Here is a 25,412-nt window from a genome sequence, read left to right on the forward strand (position 1 = left end):
GGATCTTAAAGAACGTATCATATTCTAAGAACAATTAGAGATCCAACGCCACATACCTTCTTTTCTTAATAATGTTTTCCCAATAATTGTTCGATTTAAATTTACTGAATGAATTGAAAGGACCACAGCCTTATAATCTTCTCGGAATAATCATATCGATTGCGCCAGGTTTTATTTGTGTAGGTGTAATAAAAAGATTTGTAATGTGGCAGTTTTTGTGCCTACGTATTTTAAAAAATTCTCCTGAACAGAACCATCACCCTGGTGATAGGGCGTTGTGAATAAAAAATAATTAAATAAAATATATATAAGGATTGAAAAGTAAGTAATCGCTTTATTGTTAATCATGTGAATCATAATTATTATTATTATTATCATTGTAGTGCTTTGTGGTATACGATGTTTTTTGTTTGATTACCTGGCGCATAGATAAACAAATCTGATGGTTTTCCAACACGGGAACAGGCAACATACAATTGACCATGTGAGAAACATGGGTTTTCTAGATTAATACCACAAACACTTAATGATTGCCCCTGGGACTTGTTTATAGTCATAGCAAAAGCAAGCCGCACTGGAAACTGTAGTCGTTTAAACTCAAATGGCACATCAGTCGGAATCATTGGGATGCGCGGTATGAGAACATCTTCTCCTTTATACTTTCCTTTGAGTATAGTTGCTTCTATCATATTGTTTAGTAATTTTTTTATCGCTAACCTTCAAAGACGCGGTTGGTTGATATTTCGCAACATTATAACCACCGATCCAACCTTTAATTGAAGATTGTGAGGTGGCAATCCTGGCAAATCCAGCGAGTTTAAAAATTCCGGTGGATAGTTGACTACATCATCTTGATTAGTAGCCGAATCAACTGATTTATATATCCTCAATTCGCCTGTAATTTGTTCTTGAATTTTGAAATTTAATTCATTTACATCTATGTTTTTTGCAGCCAGTATAGCTCGTTCGCTCAACCAATCATGGTTTCTGTAATTTTGAGAAACATCTGGAGACACCTTCTGAATAAGTTCATCTTTTGATCGAGTTAACTGACAAAAACTTTGAGGAAAGTTAATGCAGCCAGTCAACATGTCTATAGGAAATTTGCCATTACCAATGTCAATGAGTTGTTTAGAGAATATGTTTCCAGATTGGTCATTTTGCAACTCGACACGCATATTCTTGCTTAAATGAAGTACTTTGACATGTTTCCACAAATTGGAGGACTTTAGACATGCATTGAGTTCATCAGCTGGCGTTGATCGTGGAATCACTGGCAATGTTTGACGAAAATCTCCTGCTAATAAAATCATTGCACCACCAAATCGGTTATTATTGCTACGTAGATCTTTTAAGGTTCTGTCTAAAGCCTCCAAAGATTTTTTATGTGCCATCGTGCATTCATCCCAAACAATCAATTTACATTGCTGCAAAACCTTTGCCATTGCAGAGTTCTTCGAAACGTTGCAGGTTGGAGTTTCATTGCTTTGCATATTTAATGGCAATTTTAGTGCTGAATGGGCTGTTCGACCACCTTCAAGCAAAGTTGCTGCGATTCCCGACGAAGCGAGTGCAAGTGCAATTTTATTTTGTGAGCGAATTGTTGCTAATATTAATGAAATAAAAAAAGTTTTTCCTGTACCACCAGGTGCATCTAAGAAATAAATCCCTCCAGTTTCATCATTTGTTACTTTCATAAGAGTTTCAAATACATACTTCTGTTGTTCATTTAACAGTGGAAGATTTGTTTGAATTAATTCTTTCAAAGCGTTGAGATCATACAGTCTTTCTCGATGCAACTCTTGGTTAAAAGCGTCATGCATTGGACGATTGGGCGCGGTCAGGCCTAATTGAATTAATAGTTTGTTTGACATTATCAATCACATGTTCTCAATTGAAATCAATGCTTCATTGTAAATTTCTTCACTGATTTATATATTTGGATTTCCCATTCTATTCCGTATTTGATATAAAATATCATCACACATATTATCTTTGTACTTGATCCACAAATCAATTGGGTTTGATGGGAAGCATGTAGATATGATTATAGAAAACAATGTTCGTATTTGATGAGCGTGTGATGATATTACAGCATCATTGAGAGTTTGATCCCAATGAGCGTCATTTTCAAGCAATTGCAAACGTTGACTTGGCTTCTCTGTAGGATCCACACAATTCACCATCAACAGTTCGTAACTGTTGGAATGATGTTGGGCCACGTACATTGACTAATAGCAGTCGTAAATAAAAACATTCATCATTGCTTGGATGTACTGAATAAATCCGGCCAATCGCATCGGTGGAATATACATCTGTATATCCTGGAACTGGTTTTCCTTGTTTCCGTCGTATAAATCTCCTTGAGGATTGATTCCAGGTATAATATTTTGGCATTTCAGAATATAGCAATGTTTGTGCGAAATCATCGTTTTGGCATGTCTCAAAAAAACTGGTTAATGTAGTAGATGGTGGCTGAGCAGCTCTTTGTACTGCGTTCTGTGCTGTAAAATACACTCCTTGTCCATTTTCTAAATGTACAGCTAAGTGAACAACAGAAGGGTGTCTCTCATGAATAGGAAAAGAAAATATTCGCCAAACTGCTTCATTACTACTGACATAGCGGCCCATTTGGTATTGGGTAACTTTATCATTAGAATTCTCTGCACCAATTCCAATCACAGCCATATCACTCCCTTTGGTTACATATTTGCAAATGTAATAATCGATTTCACTGAATGGCAAGATTCAACGTTGATGTGTGCTTTGAATGTCTTTGATAAAATGGGTGAATATGGAACAATCCAACGATTATCTATTTCAATATCTTGTTGATTTAATTTGACAATTGTTGATTTTCCATTGTCTGCTGTCGATCTGCGACGATACAATGGATAACCGTCATTACCAGTAATTGTTTCCGATATTAATGTCCGTGGATATCGTTTTGAACATTTACCATCCATCATACACGGTGAATTTTGATTCAGAGTTCCACAGGGACCATGTATCATGTTTTTGATAACTACCTCATGCAATCCAGGATCTACTTGTACATTAGGGATTTCAGCTGATATCACTGCATCAACTTCATTTGGCCTTATCTTTTCAACCAACCAAATCAAAATGTGTGCATGTGGCAATCCTCGTTTCTGCCACTCCACAGAATACATCCAGCAGCGTGTCTCACCAAACACATTATGTTTTACGATGAAATTCATTAAAGATTTCAACTTTTGTCTAAAGACTCTGGCTGTAATATCATGACGATCAATGGGTGATTGCCCAGGGAATAAATCCTGCTTAATTTCTATCTATTGCGGATTGCATGTAAATGTGATGAACAAATCTGCTGTACCATAATGACGAACATACGACATGGCATCTTGAGCATATTCGTGCATATGCCGAGGGCTTCCGATGTATGTTGCTGGAAGAATAGTCATCCGACCGACATTCTGTGCATTTCCATCAGTATTAATCGCATCTCGAAGGTGAATATACTCTTCAGATCGGAGTTTGGTTTGATTCAACCTGATGAATGTTAATCTCTCCGTTTCAATTTTAACATACATGTCAACAACATATTTGTGATATAATCGCCGACATTTCAATATGTGATTATCTTCATTTTCCCGAATCATTAGGCGGTATGAATAATAGTTCATTGAACTGAATTTTTTGTTGGTTTCAGAACCTGTAAATAGATTTTGTTTTAATAACATTCAAATATAAAATTAAAATACATAATATAGTGACTGAGACATTATCGCCATAGTTAAACTAATATTTTAGTTACCTGTAATGGGATTTATCATTTTTATTGAGAAATCGTAGCTATCTTCACCTTGCCAAAATATAATGGGATATTGCAGTGCATCATATGAGCGGTGTGTTTTCTTTATACGTTGTAATTGATCATTCCGACGATGTAAAACAATATCACGGGATTCCAAGTTTTCTCCAACTACAACGATAGCAACTTCATCAATAGTTGGTGCATTAAAACGTCTTGTATGTTGACCTGCAGGTGTTTTATCAGCTCTGATTACAATTTTGTGATTATCGGATGGCATCAGATCCAGGGCAGTTTTAAACAATATAATCAATTGATTGTGTTGTTGAAATAAAGTTTGTAATTGTTCTACAATAGACCTCTTTACTAAATTGTTATGTGCACAACGCAGATCAATTTCTTGTGGTGAATTGCCCATAAAATAAATTTGCAGGAATTTGTTGTCGCTATCTGACACTGGTAACAGTGAACCTGCTCTGTGATATATTTGCCTTTGTATCTGTAAATAAAAAAAATATTATGGTGTGGTATAAATTAATGGATTGTCAGTGATCAAACTTAAATAATATTTGATCTTAAAAAGTATATATTTAGTTTTAACTAATATCTATCAAATATAAAATATAATAAAAGTGTCACTGAAACTGAATCACCATATAATATGATGACTAAGTGATATATTTCGTAATGATTAAGAAATTGAAGATTAGTAACACATCTTAACTTTGGTGACAGAAAATTTTGTTCGCTAAAATAATTATGAGTAACTGCTATAATACATACCTTGAAAGTTGGCATAAAATTTTCCCGAACTACATTTGTTGCCCCAAATGAAGTCATTTGAAAGCAATCGTTATATTGTTGGATATGTGTCAAAAAGTGTATAGAATCTGTTCCTATTCCTGAAACCAATGAGTACAATGGTTCTGGTGGTGGATCCAATGGTATCAATTTCACTTTACCATTTGCGCAACACAATCCATTGGCTTCGTTTTTGTATTTTAATGCCTTACAGTGTGAGCAAACCAAGTTCATAGAACCAATAACAACACATTGGTAGTTACTGTAGTCAATTGACACATCGTAACTGAAAGCAGCTCGATTCAAACTTGCGCGATTATTAGTTGAATGTCGCGCTCGCGCTTCACGCGTTTGTGATATCCGAATTCTTTCACGTTCATTTCCGTCGTCACGTTCTTGTGCAGTACGATTAGATCGGTAATTAGCTTGGTTTATAGCATTTCTGGTTCTTCTACCTAAATTGCTTCGTCTTATAGGAGGCATATCAAATATAAATTATTTTTTCACTAATCACGAACTAAACAAACACTAACTAACTAAACACTCTGCACAAAACACGATATACGAATTTGTTTCGTGTATCAGTTGACAATTCATCTGTCATCTGTCAAAAGTCATCTGTAACAGACAACTTTTTTTTTTTTAATTTGATATGACTTGAACTCAAATCCTTTTAAGCCGTACGAATTGTTTTATTTATTTAAAATTTGGATATTAAAAATAATAAAACACTGTTGGTAACGCGATTTTTGTTTGACTGATGTAATGACGTGGAAACTGATGCATTTTATCTCGCGTGCCGAAACTAATACAAAAGAAACGCGAGTTTCGGAACGCGACATTAAACTCCTCCGACTATGTATTCTGTGCTCCAACGCACACACGCACATTGTTTTGATAGATATGATCTTTGACGTTAGGAACACACCTACATTGCTTAGACAACAGTGAGTGCTTGTAATTTAATATGAACTTTATACCATAGCAATAAAGCTCAAATTGACTACGTTTTAGTTACAAATCATTTGTATGGGAAAAAGAAAAGGGCTATTTTTAGGGTTTTTCCAGCAATAATTCTAATTTTTCTCGCCGTAAAAACCATCCTTGAACTTCAACGAACATTTTAAAAAAAGATTTGGCCAAATTGGTCCAGGCGTTGTTGAGTTATGCGCTTACCAACACATTTTGCGATTCATTTTTATATATAAGATATATACAGCTTTAAAGAAAATATGTATTATTAATAATGATGATGAAATTATATGATAATAATTAATGATAATGAACAACACTCACGTCAAAAACAATCGAGAAACGTACAAAAACCAGTACTTTATTTACATAACATAACAGATAAATTGAAAAGTCCCCGGCCTGACACATAGATGGAGCTACTAGAATTAAATCCATATGTTTTAGTTAGCCCTGACCGTCAAAAGATGCGTGTATAAATTTGACAGCTGTCGGGTCATTAGTTTGTGAATTTTAGAATTTTGAGTGAAGCAACTTTTGTTATTGTGAGAAAAATTAATAAAAAGGAATTTCGCGTGTTGATAAAATATTGCTTTTTGAAGGGAAAAAATACATTTGAAGCAAAAACTTGACTTGATGCCGAGTTTCCGGATACTGTCCCAGGAAAATCAACCACCAAGGACTGGTATGCTAAGTTTAGACGTCGTGAAATGAGCACCGAAAACGGTGAACGCAGTTCCAAAGCAGTTCGGGCGCCCAAAAGAGGTTGTTACCAACGAAAACATTTAAAAAATCCACAAAATGATTTTGAATGACTGTAAATTGAAATCGAATCAAAAAAAGCAGACACTCTAAAGATATCAACTGAACGTGTACAACATATCATTCACGAATATTTGGGTATGAGAAAGCTATGTGTAATGTGGGTGCCGCGCGAGCTCACTTTTGACTAAAAACAACGACTAGTTTTTCGGGATTTAATGATTCGGATAATTTTGATTTAATGATTCGAAGCCGCGTTTGAAGATGATCAAGCGTAATAAACCCGAGTTTTGCGTCGACATGTGACAATGGATGAAGCATGGCTCCATCATTTCACTCCGAGTCCAATCGAGAGTCATCCAAGTAGACTGCACACGATGAATCCGCTCCGTGGGGAAAACGCAACAGTCGAGTGGCAAGGTTATGGCGTCTGTATTTTGGGATGCACATGAAATAATTTTCATTGACTACCTTGGAAAAGGAAGGACCATCAACATTCACTATTACATAGCGTTATTGGACCGTTTGAAGGACGAAATTGGCGAAAAAGGCTGTATTTGAAGAAAAATAAAGTGTTGCTTTACCAAGACAATGCACCGTGTCACAAGTCAGTGAGAACGATGGTAAAAATCCGTTCATCTACTGTATTCTCCAGATCTAGCCCCCAGCCACTATTTCCTGTTCTCAGATCTCAAAAGAATGCTCGCTGGGAAGAAATTTTCGTCGAATGAAGAGGTGGTCGCCTAAACTGACGCCAATTTTGAAGCAAAGGACAAATCCTACTAGAAAAATGGTATCGAAAAGTAGGAGGGTTGCTATAATCAGTGTATTACCCTTGAAGAGGATTATGTTGAATAAAAAAACCTAATTTTGCCAAGAATATGTGTTTTACTATAGTAGGCCGGGGACTTTTCAATTGACTTGTTATATAGCAAATTTATTGAAATTGAGAAACAAAAGAAAAGAAAATATCTTTAAAAATATTTACAAAATTATATTATAATTATTAACAGTGCTCATGAACAAAAAAAAAACATTTTTGTTTAAAACTATTTATCTACTTAAAATCCGTAACACAATTTTAATTCACCTTAAGATAACTTTTAAATTAGTCACTTTTGATATTTAATATATATAATGCTTCAAAATATTTATGAAAAAAAACACACAAATATATTAAATTATAACAAACAAACAACCGTCTTAATCACCTAATTTGAAACATTTCTGTCTCTCCTCCAACATGACCTATGAAAAGGAGAGCTGAAGCATTTATGTTAACGATCAATGTCTGAATAAATTTCCATATTATTATTAAAAAAATTAAATACGGTATCTTACCGCATACCTGATGAGATGATTTAAATATCAATTTCATTTTCACTTTCGAACGTTGTGTATCGTATAAAACTAATAAATAACGATGGAGATGTGTTTAAGCTGTCGGCAATTCTATGACATAATTTACTTCGTTCTTTTTTCTATTATGAGTGAAAAATGTAGATCGTGTTATAAATCAAGAGACATTGACATATTTGCAACAGGTCAGATATATAAAATTATCATATAAGCGTGGTTATTCAATGTATGAGACAAAAATATTGTTAAATATTAGCAGATATTTTATGCAATCCACCCACTATCACGTGGAAGAATTTATTGATGGCTATTAAAAAGATTAGTTAGAAGATAATAAGATTTTAAATCGTTCAGATTAAAAATGCGGACGGCCAAGTAGAATAATTTATTATCTAAGAAGAAAATAATTTGAATTAATTTACTATGAAAATAATTTGCAACCTACTTTATTGTTATATAAACTTATATGCTTTGAAAACTGTATCGTTGCACAACTCTGCAAACTATTTAATAAAATCGTCTAGTTATGATAATTATTTCGATTTCATCGGCCAATGTTGAACATTTCTATTTTTAATTTAATATTGATTCAATCGCATTTCTAATTCTTCTAAATTCGATATTTATTCTTAGTCTTTAATGTCCCATTTTCTATATAGTTAATACACTACATGACAAAAATTATTTCTAAAAAAAAAAACGATTTGAAAGAAAAGTTGACATTTGGCGTAGCTGTTTTGGCCGCACTGGACGGCGTGTATGGGGACAAGTCTTATTTATACATTATTATGTATTACAGTAAGATATTATATCGCATATTGATAATGTATATCGCTAAAAGCCGAAAACAAGTTGAGTATTTTCGTTGCAAGACAGAAAAATGCGGGAACCAGCCAGTATAGATTATAATAATGTCATTCTAAAATAATTATTACTATTTTAAGTACTTTTAATTAATTAAGTGTAATTAATGTAACATCGAGGTAAACAATACTGTTTGAAGTTAATCCAGTTCATTTGTTTGTTTGCTGTGTATACGAGTCCCTAATAATTCTGTCCTTTTTTCAGTTACCAAATAATATACAAAATTATACTCAGTCTTTAATTCAATATGTGACTCGTTTAGTCGTATAAGTATGCATGGAGACACTATATGTTTGTACAAGATTCGAACGCCATCTAGGATCATCGATCTACACAGAAGAAAATGGGCTTCTAACTGAACTTACTGAACATTCACTATTAGCGAAAATTTTCTCAAAATACAAAGAAAAATACTAATTAAATTCAAACCTTCAACAAGTGTCAATTAAATCTCATCAAGGTTAGATTACGAAAGGCCAATATCAAATATCGGGTTTCTTTTAAATCAAATGGTTCGATGAGGTATTACAAAATTAAGTGTAAGTGATATATTGATTGAACAATATTTTTTTTTATCAAATTTTTCTAGCCTGGTATGCATGTTATTCCAAACAGTTATTTCAAGCATTTCAAACAATACTTACGTACAGATCAAACCAAATCTACTAACGAAATGTCACTGAAGTGTCATCTAAGCATATACCTAGTTGAAGAATTCATAGGAAAACTTGATGTATTAAAATTGGTCTAAACATAGATTTTTAAAAGTGCTTGATGGAATATTGTAGTTACATGTTCTTATAATATTGTTGGGCTATTATTAAAATAAACTTCAAAATTACCATTTGTGCATTTTCTTTACGCAATTATAAGGTAATTTGATACAGCACAGAGCTGCATCATCAAATATATATAATTTAAACTTCTTTTATGTTGGTGTAGATCACTAAGTAAATAATGTTAAGTAAGTTGGGCCGCGTTTTCTTGTTTATTATGTATATGAGTCTCTAATAATTTTATTCAACTATGTAAAATGAATATTTTAGTTGCCCTGTCAAATACATTTGCATCTGTATCTTCGAATTGTCAGCAAACAATATTTCAGTAAGTTTGCCGTGGAAACATTGAAAGTGTTATACTGATAGTATAATTACTTAATGTTCTCCGATTTTCTACCACATTATGATTAACGTGTCTGGAATATTCACTCAATCAATTCTATAAAACATCTCCAACTGACTAAAAATATTGTCATCGAAACATTTGCTATCAAATGTTATTGTCCACGAAACCTTCCATTGACATAACTGCTATTTTTGCAAATATTTGCTTCATCCATATATGAAAATGTAACTATACATTAATAATGCTTTCAATTTCTTGGAGCAAAGTTATCAAATATATCCTCAAAAAGCAATATTTACTCAATACTCTAGATTAATGGAAATAAAGGGAACTTCCGGTAACAATAGCTCTTTAATTTAATCAATTTCTACCCTATTAATGTTATACCTGGCAATTTACAGCAGAATGCCGATTGTTAATTAGAAAAGATCTTTATACCTTCCTCCATATCCTGTTTCAAGGTTAAAGGGCCACCTTTGCTTATACCTTGGATTCCTTGTCACAAACTTTCGAGCATCAAGTATTATAAATAATAAAACACATCTTTTCCTCAGTAGTTTTTCAGCAAGGTAGCTAGATCTGTACAGTTTATATTAGACCTAATCAACTTCACTAATTACATTATCATACACATAAAATTAGATTACAATATTCTTTACAATATCAGCTTTTTCTTAATACATGGGTTTAAAGTCACATTTCCAAAAACGGAAATATGTACGTAAGTTTATCAAAAATTATATATTGTGTTTATGATGACGATCACTACAGCGAACGGAATGTCAGAATTAGTTTATTCGTTTTCGTTCCCAAGATTTCGCCGTTAAAGATGAACCTACCTCTTGTCAACCAATCTTTGGAAATGGACCCAGATATTGCATTCCGTAATAATACTACGAAATAGGTTTCAAAATATCTAGTATAAACAAATCGTGGTCGAAACCTGGAAAAAAGAAAAGAATTCCAAATTTCACATCGCCAACAAGGAAGGTCGTGTTAAATATCATTAATTTTAGAATGGAAAGGAATCGTTCATCATGAGCTGCTTCAAACTGGTTAAACCCATTAGTTTGACCCTCTACTGTTGAAAAATAATGTGATTAAAGAAGAGAAAATTGAAAATTTTATAAATAGGATAAGCGTTGTCTAACGTAATTGCCAAGGTTAAGCCATATACATCTTTATTATCTCGGCAAAAATTAAGGATATTTTGGATGGAAAGTTTTGATGATTCACTATCTCCAAAACTATCTCCACGATATAATACTGACCTTAAAATAGGTATATATTGAAGTTTACTTGCTTTAAACGATACATGTATGTATCATTTATTTATGTTTAAAAATATGAGAAAAACCGAAAAACTTTTTCGAAACCATTATATTATTATGTTGTTTTCGAAATCTATATTAACTAGCGATTTTTGTTTTAGCGTTAATTATAACTATTTATAATATAATTATTGATTTTACTATATAGGGTAAAAGCCCACGAGAGAATACACACACATATATATATATATATATATATATATATATATATACGACATTAAATCTAATAAGCGCGATAAGATAAAAAAGTAAATAAAACTGTATTTACGCATGCGCCAAACTCAGATTATTCTCTGTTTTAAGATTAAACGGCTCAATAGGTGCATGGGCCAAATCCGAAGATATTTGTGGAGCAATGTATCCTTAAGCACGCCATAATGCTGAGATATTTAAATTCTTTAAAGAAATTAACTACTAGTGGCTTAGTTAATAGAAATTAAAAATAAAGACGGAATTAAAATAATACAAATAATTGAAATACCTTAAAATAAGTTTGCAGACTTAGGAATAATAGAAACGTAGTTTTAAATTAATTACAGTTAATACTTATTCTTAAGCATTTCTAAAACATTTTTTTCACAAAATTAACTTTGTTATGGAATTTACTAGAATCCTATACTTTCTTTAATTTAATTTTATGTAATATATATATTTATACATATATATATATATATATATATATATATATATATATATATATATATGTAAAATAATTTATGACCAAATAAGAAATGCAGAATTTTCAAAATTAAGTTAAAATAAAGTCATCCTTTTAAAGGTTTTTACAATTATTTTCAATCAAATAATGTATATAAAAATTATTTTGGCTTAAAAATGGCCAATCTTGCTTATCACGTTTCAATTTTATTATAACTCCTTTTTTATAGCATTCCAAAAAACAATGGAATATATATTAGGTACTAAATAACTTTTTTAATTTAAATTACAGCATAGTAACGCAGTAGTGAAAATGACAGAACAATTATTCCTACCAAGCGATAGTTGCGAGCTTAAATCCCTCTAGGGCATGGGTAATTTTAATATATGTTTGTAATTGTCTATAGACAAAACTGTAACATTCCACAACAACAAAATATCCTAATCACGTCAGTTTGGAGGATGTGTATGATCGGATAGCTTCTGTAGATTTAAGCCTCCGAGTATTATTTTGTGCGAAACCCTCCTAATTGGAGAATAGATTTAAAGATGTATATATTTATGTTATTTAATTATTTATGAACAAGTTGTTTATAAAAATGGAGTAACAAATAATACAAGTGCTTAATAAGTACATGATAATTAAATAAAATATCTATACAAGGCTATAATGTTTTCTATATTTATTATTAAAATGTATGTTAAAGACATATCAATAATTTAAAGAACGCATAGCCGTTCATGCCAATGATTTAAAATCTTTTGAAACGAAGCCAACTTATATTTAACAAATCTATTAAGAATAAAAAAATTATACGAATAAAAACGAATGAGACAAAATAAACTGTTATATATACCCCGGCCAACAAATTTCAAAAAGTGATGAGATCATCACGGAGATGAAAGGTGTGTTTCTATTTCATTTAAAATCAGCTAGTCACCTTTACTATAATATATTTACAATAAAAATTGCAACACACGCTGACAGATTATAGTAATTTCCAAAAATAATTTAAATTTTTCAAGTATATTCAATAAACTAATGAAAATATTTAAATTAAAAAAAATCTAGAGTTTGGTTCTGTGTTTGTGTTTGTTAAATTTTGTTCAACTATGTAAATAATATATTTTGGTTGCCCTGTCAAATACATTAGCATCTGTATCTTCAAATTGTCATCATAAATGATTTCAGTATGTTTGCCATGAAGGTTTTTATTACTCTACCACATCATGGTTGATGTATCTGAAATACTCATTCACTTCAATTCTATAAAAGTTCTAGTATTATTTTTAAAATTATTACTACAGTTACATTCCTCAACTACGCATCGATTCTGCTTATTAAGGTCATGTGGGAAATGATTGGAAAAAAAATCATAACATCTCCAACTGACCAAAAATATTGTAATCGAAACATGTTAATGTTATTGTCCATGAAGCCTTCCAGGGCTATAACTGCTGTTTTTGTAAACATTTGCTACATCCATATATGAAAATGTAACTATGCAATAATATTATATTATAGTCACCTATATTTACAACGAAAATTGCAACACACGCTCACTGATTATAGTAATTTTCAAAAATAATTCAATTTTTCAAGTATATTCAATAAATTAATGAAAATGCCGGCTTGGTTTGCGCAGTGGTAAAGGCGATGGGACAGTCATCTTACTGTTGCGATAACCGCGGGTTCGAATTCTGCTGGGGCATGGTCGTAAATTTATGTTTGTGATTGTTTAAAAATTTGTGAATGTTCTAGGCAAGAGTGTAAAATCGGACAAGGAAAATGATCGCAGTCACGCCAGTAACCAGGCTGGGTAAGATCGGATGACTTCTGGGATGATTTCTAAAGTTGGTTACTCGCCAGTCGGTAGGCTTTAATGCTGAGGACCGTGGTTCGGAGCCCACGTTAAACCGTAGGTCCAGTCCAGATAAACCCATAGTTGGTAAAAGTAGACTTTAAAATATATAAAAAAATGTAAAAAAAATAATGAAAAAAATTCTAAGAGTGTTATTTTGAGTCCTCTGTATTCAGTTCATGAGACCATATCTAAATTAATGAACTCAGTAATTAATTTAGTGCATTAGTCGAGTTTTTTTGGCTCTTTAGGCGATGATATTCTATACAAATAATTTCAGAATATTAATATTTCTCTTAGAGGTGACATGATTTCTGCCAAGATTGTATAATTTGAGCTCGTTAATCGTTTCTTCTGGAATTCTCTGAAATTGCAGATCTATTCCAATAAGATATAATCAATCGACTTCCTTGCATTTAACATAGTGCAACATTCATTAAAAATTGGACCATACAAAGTCCATACAATCCATATATCCATACAATACTGAGAAACTACAAGGTATATTTGAACGATATTACATTCCGTTCATAATACCATATATGTTATATTCCGTAACAATTAAATAAAATATGTAAAAATTTAGTTTCTTATAAAGTATGAGCTTCATTTGAAAGTTTAGATACTAGAATCATGAGAAGACTGATCCGCAATAACATTGAGTATTAAATAAATACTTATACTGGGACATATATCATATATAAGAAAAAAAACTAATTGAAATATTTCTTGTATCAAGTACAAGATGATATAAATATTCATACATTATTTTTTATTAATAAATATATTTATTTAAAGTATATGAAGAGCAAAGCAAAGTTTAAGATACATGCATTAATATTCTGCCATTTCATAATTTAAAAGCATTTAGCTGACTCATTTATCAGCTTAATTCATTTAGCTTTAATGTCAGTATTCAAACCAAAAAATAACAGCGATATCAATGTATTTTAACCGAAAACCTTCCTGTCGCAAATATTTCTTGATCTCTAGACATAAAGAACAATTCTAGTTACAATGATTACAAAAATATTAAGAAAAATATGGTTTGAAAGCGACCTTTTGAATGAAAGATGCAAAGAGCTCCAAAAATACTTTCTATTTATCCAAGTACTGACACTATTTGAGGCCAAAATGGTTGAGATTGGCCGTTAGCAGTAACGAGATTTTGTGGACAAGTCCTATGGCACCAACAGCAACTTATTGAAAAGTGACATTCTCCCTAATGAATAGATGAAGTTTATTTTTTACAATTTGCTGATACAATTTACCTAAGGGTTTCTGTTCTATACTTTTTAATTATGGTATGGTCAATCATAACCTACTCAAAATGAATTAAACCACCGCGGGAAATTGTTGCGGTTAGATCCGGTGTTAAATAGAAAATGGTCGTTACATGTCAAATCCTACCTCATTTACTATGTTAACCAAACATTATCCGCTTGGGTGTTCGAACTAATACGAAACCTAACTAAGCAGTACTTACATTTTTATGATATACTCTGAAATCAATAATCTAAACAAAATTTTCAATCAATCTAAATAAGGATTTAAAAAAATATGAAATTAATTTTTTAATAAAATAATTATTTGATCACCAAACAATTTTAGTGGCTTTCGAAATAAATACGTATCTTCAAAGGTCATAGGCCAAAAATGCAAAGCATCAACATTAAATAAATCAGTTATAGAAAAGTTGGAGAACGAAGAAATGATTATATTTCTCTTGAGTGAAGTTATATTAAAAAATAACTTAATATTTTCTCCAAAAAAGCTTTTTGGATTAAAATTGTTTTTAATTGCTAGGCCATTTATAGTATTTTATATCTTTAAAAGCTATTTAATGAGAATGATTGATACAATATATGTTAATCAAAATATTTTACATCACTTTCTGCAAATTTTCCCATCTTAATGCCCATCTTAATGGCAATACTGCGTCGAAACAACCATGTTGATTTGGTAACGATCCATCAGTCAGACACATTGTATTTCTTCGATATGAACAAGTATTTGGAAACCATGTGTCAGCCAAGCCTACTTCGATATGAACAATGATTAACTAGAAGGCGCTATACGAGGTGGTACGCTAGATGCAGCAGAAGCTCCCATTCCAGCTGCAGCAGTGTTTTGATGCAAACTGATGAATTTGCATATGTTACTTATTGTGGCCATTAATATTTCGTGTTGATGTGAATGTGGCTAGCTCACCTCGATTGACTTATGGTTTTTTGCGTTTGAAATTGTCGTAAAAGATCCAGTTTATTCATCGCCAGTCGCAACACACCACAAAACCTAATAACCTACAAAACCACAAAAACTATGGATAGGACGGTCGTCTTGTTGTTGAGATAGTCACAGGTTAGAATCCTGCTGAGCATAGTCATTATGTTTGTAATTTTCTTTAGGCAAGGGTGCAAAATCCGATAAGGAAAATGATCCCAGAGAGGGCAGTAACCAGGCTGGGTAAAACCAGGTCTTTTCTGGGATGATCTCCGGTCTAAAATATATTTAAAAAAAGTTAGACGATATTGTTTAACAGTTGTTTATATTCATACTTCGTATTTTAAACAATATACTCTATATAACCCTTGAAAGACAAACCAATCAGTATTTTTTTATAACATTATCTTGATAACAGACTAGTAACAAATGTGTACAAGGTACAATAAGCTAAACAAAAAATTAATGGCTTTAATTAAAAAAACTTCTCAACCACATTCAAATAATATTAAATCCTGTTTAAAAATAAACAGGGTGTATCTAAGAATCGAAAGGAAATAAAGCTAATACTAGCCCATCGTTAATATATTACGCAGATAGTTTTATTTCAATAAAGAAATGGGTCTATTTTAGGACGAAAAAATGCCGGTCAATCCAGAGGTGTTTATATCGGAATTATGTAAAAAAAACATGTCAATCAAAATTTTATAGTTGGGTTATAAATATAAGGTTTTCAGTTTAGTAGATTTGCTATTAAAATTGAAAAAAATATTTTCTAAATTATATAACACTCTTATGGATAGTTTCAGTAATGTATATTTTATCAGAAATAAAATGAAATAAAATATTTAACATATTTTTTTCATGAGCTTATGAGTGAGAATAAGCGGATTTTCTTAAAGCTCCTAATTCTTCCACGTTAGTGCTAGTTTTGTCCCCAGAAAATTATGTTATTACTTCAATATTTAAAAATTACTTACTGCTTTATATGTGGATTTGAACTATTTTTATTTACATGCTTTAATTTGTATTTCACTCCCTGAAACCGCTCCCTTACTTGAACAAAAACCATTTCAATTATATGTTAATATTTGATTATTCTATATGAATTATTTATTAATAAATAGTCTGTTTGTTTTGCTGGTTAACGAAACTGTTTAAATGTATTTGGTTTTCATTTTATCTCGCTTTCAATTCTTTAGAGATTTGAATATATTAAATTAATGTTTAAAATTGAACCGTTGGAGATTAAATCGGCTATATTTTAAACCCACAGAGCTGCAATAAAATATGATAGATTTGACATTTGCGTCTAAACATATAAATTGTGTCCTCGTAAATAGAATGCACCCCAATAAGTTATTTAATAGTATATATAAATATAAATAAATATCTGCTGCAATACATAAATATGTATTCACAAAAACAGGGCGTTTTCTTTGGATCGATTAGCAAATTGAATTGTATAAACTTAAGTTAGACGTTACAATGGGAATTAAAAAAGCTGCTTGGTGCAGTTCATAAAATAATATTCGGAACGTTGGTTCAATAGTGTTAATAAATAATAACCCGCGTATCCAGCTCGAAGAACCTTGATTGATCTTGACAAACCAAGTTGAATTACTTTGTGTAATTCATAAAATAATAGTCAAACACTGGTTTAGTCGGGTAAATTAATAAGTCAGCCTGAAGGATATCACTAGTTCACGAAACTGATATCAATTAATTCCTTGTGTATCCACTATTTTACTTGAAATAAAAGTAACTACGTATATTATATTTATTCTTACAGTTACATTGAAATACCCGAACTATCTTCGATTATACGGATCTTACTTGAATAATAACACTTTGCGTGGATTGTAAACTAGAATTAAATATGACGAGAATGGGTGCGAATATCTTGATTCGCCTCATTTAGGGTGACATGTGTGTCACGCCTACTCTGAAAACATACTGTATATATCCATCAATTTTTCCGTTTCTTCCCTGTCCCAAATAAGCTAGAGACAAGGTAGGGGCAATAAAATGTGATCAAACATAAACCAATAATTTGCCAGAAAATATCGTCGTAAAGCAATAAAAATGCAGAAATTATAATACAATTTTATAATTTTACTATTTTATCTCTGACAGCCTGAACATAAATCTCTTCCCTTTAATCAAGCCATATGGTAGCATATGTTTCACATTTTAACATTAAAAAATGGGTCTTATCAGTATTGGTTTGCAAATAAATAGTTGGTCAGTTTTCAGTCAGAGTTGTACTAGCCAAAGTGTTTGGCGTTCTGTTGTTGCTACTATTGTATCATCGAGACGATGTTAACGTCGACAGAGTCGTGTGTCCTGAGCGTAGGTTGCCCCTCTAAAAAAAATTCTGGTTGGTAAACCAGCTGTATGCAAGAAATACACTGCTAGACCAAGTGCACTGTTCTATGAAAAACCTGAATATGTTGAGTGTAGGTCAATCTTTCCATCAACTTATTTTATTATAAACTGTATATCTGTAATGTATGATTTTAGTTACTGAAACATTACTTCAGTAACGTAAACATGCAACCCTTGTGCTACATTATCATAACACTACAATCTTTTTTTCGGGTTTCAGAATTATTTCATCATCCTAGTATTTTCTGTACGTTTTCAGTACTGCATATTTTTCATATATATTGAAAATGAGGATTGTCATAACGAAGTGTTAGGTGCAAAGGTGTTAGTGAGCACAGTGCCAGTGAAGAAGTTAATGTTAATATGAACAATTTTGTGGGACCTAAGAGACTTTAATTCGAAACTATTTCATTTTTTTTAGTAATTTAGGACAGCAAGTATTTAATATCACTGAGATATTATGTAATAATAAACAAATATTGCTACTTCTTCAATATCCATATCAGTTTGAATAGCAAATTTGAATAAATTACTCTATTTAGCATTTATCTAAATAATGACTATATCTCTGGACGTTTGAAGAAACTGTTACTATAACCGGTATAAGATCTGATGATAAATTGAACAATGACTCAGCCCAATAACATTTTGTATCGATTTTTTCAGGAACTAATTGCCAATATGTTAATTCACCAGCAGATATAAGTTGTAGATTGTCTGTCTTCAATCGAATTCTTCGTCGTTTCATTTGAAAATATTTATTTTCACAAAAGGAAGAATTTACTTTCCTTTCTTTCATTCTACTTATTAAATTAAAATTTATATAATAAAACTATAAATATAATATAATATCTATAAATCCATATAGAGGATTAAACAAGTAAGCTTCTTAATGAAATTTGTAGACAATATTTACTACTATTTGTTTTAAAATATGAACAAAAATATATATCAGTATAATTATTTTATCAATTATTATGTGCGAATATTAGCAAATGAAAAAATTGTATATAATTGTTTATTAAATTTTAACTATGTAAACCATTTGCCAATGACTAATTATATAATCATTAAAAAGTAAGTCTGTGTAACCATGACTCTGTTCAAAAATGAAATTTTCAAGAAAAATTAACCTAATATTAACATGTTTTACCAATTAGCTCATGACGTCATTATCCTGTGTCAGTTTATAGTTTAATTAAATTCAATTAGATTTTGTTTAACAATTTAAAAATATTTTTAACAAAAAAATTGAACCGACTTCAAAAAATAAATAAGGAACTCACTAAAAATTAAAAAATAATCAAACTTGGATTTTTAACACAAAAAAAACGTTTTAAAATAAAATATGTACATAATAATTTTTGTAATAACTAAATAAAAATAAACAAGAACTTTATTTAACTTATCTACTACACGTATATTTTACTATATACACACAATTTTGCTTAATACCTACCTAAATCTACTTATCTATTTGCAATATTATTTTAATACTATCTACTGATCACTTTGAGTTGCTGACTTTGAACAAAAAAAAGAATTTTGAAAATCGGTGCATAATTAACGGAGAATTCGGCGAACATACATTAAAAAAATATACAACCGAACACAGAACCTCCTCCTTTTTCGAAGTCGGTTAAAAATATAAGACAACAAACGAATAAATTATCCTTCTTAAAATTACGTAATTGGGTCCATTCAGCAAAACGGCTGATATTTGACATATTTATGTTATGTGAACAAAATATCTTACAGTAATCAGGCTTATCTAAAAACACGCATTAGTATACAAATTAGAAGATATACATGCATAATGGGGCGAACTCAGTTTTGGTATAGTGCGAAATTATATCATTTGAATAAATTAAATGTTAACATAATTTTCCAAACATTCCTGAAGACATTCGAGGCCAAATACGCGACCGTTCATATTAAATATCAAAATTTATAATCAGAAATATGAAAAAATATTATAATTAGTACCAAACCTAGAATGATTTTCTGTGAAATATTTCAAATAGATGCCTTTCAATATCATTTAAATAATTTAATAAGCGTAGCTAAGATGGCCCTACTATAATATCAAGAAGCTCTAGAGGATTTATCTTACATTTCTGATGTTTTCACATTCACATTAACGTAAAGGTTTTTTTTTGTATAAAGGAAGAATTAAAATATCATTAGTTGATCCACCTCTTTTTCCATATATTTGCCATTCAACGTCTTATTACATCTAAGTTTCAAAATTAGTGATATTTATAGCAAAATGCCATATTTTCTATATATGTAGGTTCTTGTAATGCATTGAGTCCAATCTAATATCCGTCCATCAAGACCTTCTTGATGTCTCTTCACTTAACAAAATTTGCCTTCATTAAAAGTTTTTTTAAACGTGTGAGAAGAGGCAGCAATCAGAAGGGGCTAAAAATAGAGAAGCTGGAATTTAAAACAATTCATAACGTAGAAAGTGGGTCAGTTTAATTGAAAATTAGTTTTTGTCCCCTAAATAGGGCCCTATTTTACGAATTTTTGCGTAACGTAACTTTGTTTTAGAGAATAGTCTTGCTAGTTTAGAGAATATTCTAGAAGAGCCGACGCCAACATTTTCTTGGTCTATTTCTGAACACGAGCTCGCCTGGAAGCCAAAGAGTGTTCACACCACAATTTAGTCTCTTGCTTTAATAAAGGATCATGGCGGTAGACCTAAATCTTAACCAGAGTAACTAAATAATAACACAAAAATTGCACTGAAATGCGGTAAACGATATATATCTTGCCCTGTACTTAAGTGCCCTGTATTTCAGATTAAATTCGATGTGATTGAAATGTTTTTGTGCTTTATGAATGGCGATGATTTTTTCATTAGATTGTTAACCAACATGTGACATGGCTGATGATCAGCTGATCAGATCAGATCTGTAAATAAAGGAAAAAAATTAAATGCAATGATAGGTATTCAATTTCGATGTCTAATAATATAATAAGTCCAAAGAAATAGAATGAAAAATTCAATAAACACAGCCTATTGTATCTAGGGTCCAATATGTCACATTAGAATTATAGTTCTTCGCAGAAAACCCGTCTAGATTTTTCACTCTTCAGCCCACTATTGAATAAATTCACCAAAGACACAATAGTAAATGTATATGTGATATCTTAAAACTAACAACGATTTTCCTTTTTATTTCATATCTAATAAATATATAATAGTTCGTTATTATGTGTATGTTGTATATAAATAGTTTACAAAATAAGTTCGTCGATTAATTAGCAATTCCTATTGCTACGTTAACAATGAATAACAACACCATGACTATTCGAAATTAAAAGAATTTACGAAGTAATTAAAGATTACCCTTTAAAATAGAAAACAAGGTTATAAAATTACAGCAATGTAGAAGCTATTGGATAACACAAAGCACAGAACAAACCACAAGAACTTGTATAGAGTTATAATATTACAATTAGTTATAATAATAGAGTATAAATGTAACTCTTCACTTTAGTTGAAGAAGTCTAAATAGAATTTTAATTTAGGAAAGACAAAAGAGAGAGACAAAATAATATACACACCGTGTATTATAGTACATCTTGTTACATGTTACAGTTTACATATTTTAAGTCTTTTAAGTTATATTTCAGTGTATAGGTTTTGTTCTGCGAAAGTTAAGAGATCAGTGATATTTGTGATCTCTCAAACTTCAAAAGAGAGCAAATCCTTGGTGCACGGTTAGCGGAAGCCTCTGTGATGAAAACAGCTGATTTGTTTAACTTTTCACGAGCAGTAATATCCATGATAAAGACAGAATACTCAAAATATGGCAAAAACCTCATCAGCGAAGAGGAATAGTAGACGAAATCCAGAATTAACCGACAGTGATGGACGACCGTTAAAAAAGATTGTTTCCAAATAACACAATACTACCTCGGAAAAAGTGACGGCAGAATTTCTCACTTGAGTAATACTGTTTCAACAAAAGCAGTATGGCGGGAGCTCCACAAAACTAACATTCATAGACGGGCTGCCATTGCGAGACCTTTTATAAGGTTAGACATCGCTAAACTGAGAAAGATTGGGAAAATATGCTATGAATCATCTTTTACACTATTTCATACAAACCGCCAGGTTTATGAATAGAGATACACACTTACAGTAAATTGTAAAGGATGTTGCGTTATAATTTGGTCAGTCATATCCTGTTATCCAGCTGATCCTCTCATTCTTTATTACTGCAAATGAATAGATCAACAAACTTAACGATAAAGTTCCTATAGGTTTGACAAGTATCAGAATATCATCAATCATCATCTCTAGCCAACACAATCTCCAGATCCCATTATAATTGACCGGGAGTTTTAGAGCAGTGAATGAGGATTAGATTTCCATCTGCAACAACACTGACGCAATTGGGGGATTTTTTAGTTCAAGAAAGGGACAACATTCCATTGGAAACTGTTCAGATACTACGAATCTATTCCGCAAAAATTCCAGCTGTCTTAAAAGAAAATGGTGGCTCAGCACCTTATTAATAAAAAAATATTATATCTATGTCAGATGTTGACATTATTTTGTCCGTGCCCTGTATATGAACTTATTCCTTATTTCGGAAATAGTAAAGCTCAAGCTGGCTTCGGGTAACTAGCCATTAGCTAGATACATTTAGTAATATATTATAACAATGTTACTTTACCTAGAAGTTATAAGGTTATATAAGGCCAGTTAGATAAAGTAGTATTGTATTAAGTTGACGAACATAGATCTGCCACTGATAGCTCGACTTATTTAAAAATATTATAATATACCCATTAAATTATTTACACTAATTTAGAACTTTAACGAATTAAACAATTCTAAAGACAAAAACTAGTAGGATACAACAGCATAGAGCCAACATCACAGCAATAAACTATTACGGTATGTCGGAAACTTGGAAAAATTTAGCTTCGGAAATAACATCGTCCTACTCCAAACCAATCCGAACGTTTGGATTGTCACCAGTGCCAACATTAAATAAATAAACAGCAACTAAAATAAACACAACAGAACCGTTAGTGCTCAGCGAAAAACGCGACTTTTCGGCAGCCATCGACTCTCTGTTAAAAATCATCCGAATTTATCACTTTTAAACTAGGGTAAAATGCTTATTTTAGACATTTCGTGGCCGTGGTATGTGGAAAATGTGACTAAACGTGATTCTAAATGAAAACTTTCGTAATAAACACAATATATTACATATATTGGAGAAATTAAGATTTTCTCGGCCGGTATGAAATTATTTTAATTTTACACATAAAAAAAACTTACATAAACAACATTTTAGTGGTACAACTTTGGTTATCTATCAACAAATGCCTAATTATGTACATGAAAAGTTACCTAACCACACTTTCAATCAATCAACGTTCTAGTTAAGTGTATCTATTTATGTTGAGAACTTGTGCCAAAAAAAAAGTAATTGCAATGAAAATTGATTTAGTAGTTAATTTTCTCTTTACAGAAAAAAATATATGGAAAATGCGAAGAAATAATTATTCAAAAATTAAATATATCCATCTGGCAACAAAGTAAGCTCAACTTTATATCTAACGTAACTTAATATAAAATTTACGATATCTGATGCACATTTCTATATTTTTAAAACGTATAAATATTATTATTTGTAATGATTTTTGAGGTGCAATAACTTTTTAGGCACCTAATAACAAACTATAATAAAAACGTAATAAATGGCATATAACATATAAACTAATAAAAAGTAAATAATGTTTTTCAAAAATAATGTTTGTTTTGTCCAACTTATTTATATGTTTTACATTTATTTTAAACTTGCTTTCTTTTTTATTAATGTCATATTTAAACAATCTACACAGGTTTAATTTTTCTACTTGAAACGATCCAAAATATTTACATTTTATACAATCAGTTAATAGATTTATAGGATTCAACCTCTTATTAGCTGAACTTTTCATATATTTTATTACTCGATTCAAAAAATAGATCATTTTCCATCTATATATTAAGAAATAATTATTCAAAAATTAAATATATCCATCTGACAACCAGGATACATTACTTAACAAATATCTCCGGATTTGGCGCATGTGCATATTGAGCTGCATCTATATTTCAAACAGAATAAATCAAGTTCTTAATAGTTGAAGTCTTATTAGTAAATGAGAACATTTACCTTGCTATTATTATTCGATTTATTCGAAAATTAATCCTCATCATAATTTCAAATTTTGGTTGATGAACCTATAAATTTAAATTGATAGATTTTTATTTTTCGTGTCAACGGTAGCCAAGAGCACTTACTTTTTACTGAATACCTCTGGTTTATTTATGAAATAATTTATTTTCTTACATATTCCAGGTTTTACTACAGCATATCAAGATCAACAATATTGAAATAACTGCATTTGCAAAAAAAACATTTTTATTTAAATATAATTGTTTTTTCAATGTAATTATAACAAACTATTACATGTTTTAACTCCATTCGTACTTTTAAACCCACAATACATGTTTTACAAAGGCACACTAAATCAAATATATATGATAAAAGTACAAAATAGCTACTGTCCATATAATAACGATATTTACTTCTGAATTTTTATAACGGCTCACTGTGTTTTACTTCTATGAAGGATTGATATAGAAAAGAATAATCATCTGCAAAAATATATTTCCAATTTTAATTACATTTTTTTAATTGTAATATTGCAATATATAAAAGTTTCTTCAATTATGACTGTTGCATTGCGCAATGTTATACACGATTTAATTTTAATCATAATGACATGATAAGAACTGATATTTAACTTGTTTATTATTAACATCGATAGCCTAAATATTCTCTTTTTTTATGTGACAAATTGGCAATATATCAAGATAATGATAATAATATATAAAATCAGAAATAAAATCTCAGAAATAAAAAACCAAACAATTATCGGAATATGTGAATGTCAATAATATCAATAAGGACAATGAAGTTATCATAATTATGTACATTTATAAATATTATTTGATAAATATTCATTTTAATTTTTAGACAATAAAACAAATTATATATAATGAATAGTTGTAATTTTCTGAAATATACAACCAAACAATTGTCGGAATATGTGAACGTCAATAATATTAATAAGGACAATGAAGTTATGATAAAGTATGTACATTTATAAATATTTATCGATAAACATTCATTTTAATTTTTAGACAATAAAACAAATTATATATAATCAATAGTGGTAACCTTCTGAAAT

At 30.6% G+C, this 25,412-nt stretch overlaps 1 protein-coding gene across 6 annotated transcripts in view; it reads left to right on the top strand.

Annotated features, from left to right (window-relative positions):
- Window positions 1-25,412, top strand: part of LOC143189115 (neo-calmodulin) — a 278,660-nt gene that overhangs the window by 235,191 nt on the left and 18,057 nt on the right. Inside the window, exon 1 of one of the 6 annotated variants that reach the window (XM_076393796.1) lies at window positions 23,164-23,276. The exons of 4 other annotated variants lie outside the window; for them this stretch is intronic. The gene's annotated coding sequence lies outside the window, so the exon portion shown is untranslated. Of the gene's footprint in view, window positions 1-23,163; window positions 23,409-25,412 lie in introns of those variants that run through there. One more of the 6 variants, XM_076393798.1, reaches the window with a different exon arrangement.

This window comes from Rhynchophorus ferrugineus, unplaced genomic scaffold, assembly GCF_030347505.1.
Source record: "Rhynchophorus ferrugineus isolate W39M unplaced genomic scaffold, kcgeb_rfMv2 rfM1, whole genome shotgun sequence".
Classification (NCBI taxonomy): Eukaryota; Metazoa; Arthropoda; class Insecta; order Coleoptera; family Curculionidae; genus Rhynchophorus; species Rhynchophorus ferrugineus.